Consider the following 3,706-nt stretch of genomic DNA (forward strand, 5'->3'; position numbering starts at 1 on the left):
CAGCTGGAGGAGTGTGATGTAATGTAAGGTTAACGAACAAATGACGGACTGATACAAAGACACTAAACTTCCAAGTACAATTAACGGGCGCGTGTCGGTCCGTCGTACAGAACGGGGTTGCTCGTGTGTTGACACACGGCTCCACAACCACGGTTCACTCTCAGTATCCAGTCTGTGTAGTGTCATTGTGATGACGCGAGATTGTGTTTATGTGTTTTTTTAGTGTTTAATTAAAGTTAGCGTTGTAGAAACAAACGGCAAAAGGACACACACTTTGTTACGGTACTTTCTCGACGTGCTATCGAAACAGATTCACTCAGCTAATGCAGCGTAACCGTTAACCTGCGTCAAACCGCACAGCTCGACAATAACCGCAAACCAGCCTGACTAACAGAGACATTGTGCTTTAAACCAACTCCTGCGACCACAACAACCAGTGTGACTGCAACACAAACAAGTGCGGAGAGCCGCCACTGCGAGCAGACAGATTAGTGGTAAATCCACGGCTGACAAGCGGCTCCCGTAGTCTAGTTTATTCAAGCGTAGTAACGAGCGATAGTTGCTTATTATCCCGGTAACCGAGGCACCGACTCACCCGCTCTTCCTGCTCGTCTGCTGAGGTCTTCAGAAATAAGAGTGAGTCCACATTGTGTCTTTTTATCTCCGCAGCCCTCCGACAGCCACGAACCGCTGCTTCTCATGGACCGTACGCATCAGTCGGTGTGTGGTGCTGGATAGGTCCTTCTGTGTGTGTGTGTGTGTGTGTGTGTGTGTGTGTGTGTGTGTGTGTGTGTTAGGATGAAACGCCTTTTCTCCTCCAGGAGCTGCATTGTTGACATTGGCTTCCTGACGTCATGCTGGCCCTCATTCACAACAACGGCCGAGCCCCCCGCCCCCCTCCATGCCCTGACGACGATGCAGTGGAGATGTTTGTATCTTTACTACTGATTTACTACTACACAGATTAATGCATTTTATCAGATTTCACCATTTTACCGGATAAGGATTTAGAATAGGCTAAGGAAGACAGATCAGATTTTTATACGCAAATGTAATGTATATACATACACTGAATTTCTAAATATGACATAATGTGTACATATAAAATAAAAACAACATCTGTAAAAAATTATACAAGAAACATATTACTAATTGGAATAATGTCATATATTGACATATGTCTAACCCATACAAATATGTATGTTTATGTATGTATGCTTATATTGTGGAAATATGTTACACATGGTATATGTATAATGTATATATGTATAATGTAACATATATCCATCCCACAGCCTGTCAATATATGCATCCAAAGGTCTGAGACCACTTTCCCAGAATGGGAAAATAGACAGGTTCACAATGAAGGACAGATGAATTAGAAAAAACATTTTTATATGTATGTTGTTTTAATAAACTTGCATTAATAAATTTATTGTATATCATCAACATTTATTGTCGCATCATGTTAAAAATACAAAATTTCATAATGTAGATATATATATATATATAACAATTTATGCATTAATATTTATTTATAAATTATTTTTTAATCACACTACTAAATAACATGTAATGTAATAGAGGACATACAGTACATGGTAACACCACTCTTGATATAGGGATGTACAGTATATATACTACATTTCTGCATGTGTCAATCATAATGAGCACAACCTTCCAATGTAAAAGATCAAGTTACAGTAAAGCAGAAATGTGGAGAAATATACAAAACATAGTTTCAATCTCTGAATGATCAACCTCTCAACCATCATCATCATCATCATCATCATCATCATCATCAAACAATGACAGACATATTAACCTGTCTACTTGCTCACCTGGTTCCTCTTGCTCTCTCTCTTTCTTTCTCTCTCTCTCTCTCTCTCTCGCTTTACCTTTGCTCTGACAATCACACACTGTATTCAGCAAGAGAATGACCTGTAATCTGATGATAATTAAAGCCAACACAGACTATTTATGGTGTAAATGAATATGAGAGGAGGGTGGGGGAGAATCCACATTTGATTCTAGTCTATTAATACTGTACACTGCTTAGTTATGTGAGATCACTGTCCACCACCTAGCATTATAACTACAGCATGTGTCCACTCTCTCACCTGGTTCTCTCTCTCTCTCTCTCTCTCTCTCTCTCTTTGTATAACAAGCAAATGTTTATAATCTAATAAGAGGTATAAATCAATGTATAAGATTATTGTAACTGAATATTGTGTTGCTGTAAATCCATCCATGGTAAAACAGTTTGTTGTGACGCCACAGTTCACTGTCCATAAATGTGCTGTAAATGTACCATAAAGAGCAATTCTCTCAGTATAAGCAGCACTGTGATTAATTTAACTGAAATAATAAAGTGCATCAGTTAGCTCGTTAGCCGGTAACTGTGCACACAGTGTTAGCTGACGGTCTCTGTCAAAACATTCAGTTTCAACATGTATTTTTAATCTACACAATGCACTCGTTAACAACTTCTTCTTCTTTGGTATTCCAGCCAACACTAAAGGTTCATGTACTGTACCGGAGTGTGTGTGACTTCACACTGGATGTTAAACCTGTTCAAACAAAGGTAATTGAACCTGTCCCCAGGTACTAAAAATGATTTCAGATAATAATCACTTTTTAGCTTTTAGCTGAGATGAAATTTAGCCGTGTTTTAGCACCTTTAAAAAGAGTCTAAAATCACCAATCAAAGATTTGATTATTGACTCCCAGAGTTCAGAATGTCAACAACAACACCAGTCTAAAAAAAAGACAGGCCTGTGTATTTATTACAGATCACGTGATGTTTGACTGAAACCAAATGCCATTATTAAAATGCTGATTAATTTTCTGTCCACTGACCAATCAATTTAATTACTTTTAAAGCACATAAATACAATTCAGCAAAATTTCCTTAATTAAAGTGGTAAAATTAATATATTTTGACCTGTGAAATTCCCCCGTGGATACCTGGTCGGAAACCCTGAATTAGAACCTTGAAACCTGCTCAAGGTAACCTCAAAACCTCTGAACTCCCTCAAGGACCCTGGACCCTGAAACCCGTGTTGCTATTGAATTCAGAATAAGACTGTAAGCAGTTTGTAAGCTGTAGCTTCACCAACTGGGGGCAGGGCTGTGAAAAATGTGCAGTGAAACTAAGGATGAGTAGATCTTTATTCATTTGTCTTTTATTCTCAAAGCCAGATACACAGTGCATCTATTCACACCCTTTAGAAGAGGATTAAGAGGATTATTATCCACGAAGATAAGCGTCCTGTAAGCTCAGACATTTTTACACCATAATAAAATTTACACAGGTATAATATAATAATAAAACTAACGATGGCTGACTAGGATGCTTGAATCAAACGCATTCATGTTATTAGAACACCTGTACGTTTCCTGCTATGGCCAATGAAAAAGTCTATTTACCATGTATTTATTGTGGTGTCGCATCCTGCTCAGTCTCAGTCTTAGTTGTGTAGTAATGCATGTGTGTAATGTGTATCTCCAGGTTCAGTTTGTGAGGAGCCTACTAAAGAAAGAAAGAGGGGACACTCTTCATAGCAGATATTAATAGACTTTATTTTCCATCATGAATGTTCTTAAATCCACCTGTGCTCCTTTGACGGCTCAAAATGTCCGAGGTACAAGATTCCGATCAATGTGCCGGACAGTAAAGAAGTGTGACTGCTCTGATGACGGCGGG

General features: G+C 38.6%; 1 protein-coding gene across 1 annotated transcript in view; it reads right to left on the reverse strand.

Moving 5' to 3' along the window:
* The window catches only part of LOC111645474 (transcription regulator protein BACH2-like), a 45,498-nt gene extending 44,699 nt beyond the window's left edge, over nucleotides 1–799 (reverse strand). The window contains exon 1 of the mRNA XM_023394701.2: nucleotides 596–799. The gene's annotated coding sequence lies outside the window, so the exon portion shown is untranslated. The remainder of the gene's footprint in view (nucleotides 1–595) is intronic.
* Nucleotides 800–3,706: the final 2,907 nt, after the last annotated feature.

Source organism: Seriola lalandi, unplaced genomic scaffold (genome assembly GCF_002814215.2).
Source record: "Seriola lalandi dorsalis isolate HSWRI2012SDOR001 ecotype SW California unplaced genomic scaffold, Sedor1 jcf7180002054953, whole genome shotgun sequence".
Lineage (NCBI taxonomy): Eukaryota > Metazoa > Chordata > Actinopteri > Carangiformes > Carangidae > Seriola > Seriola lalandi.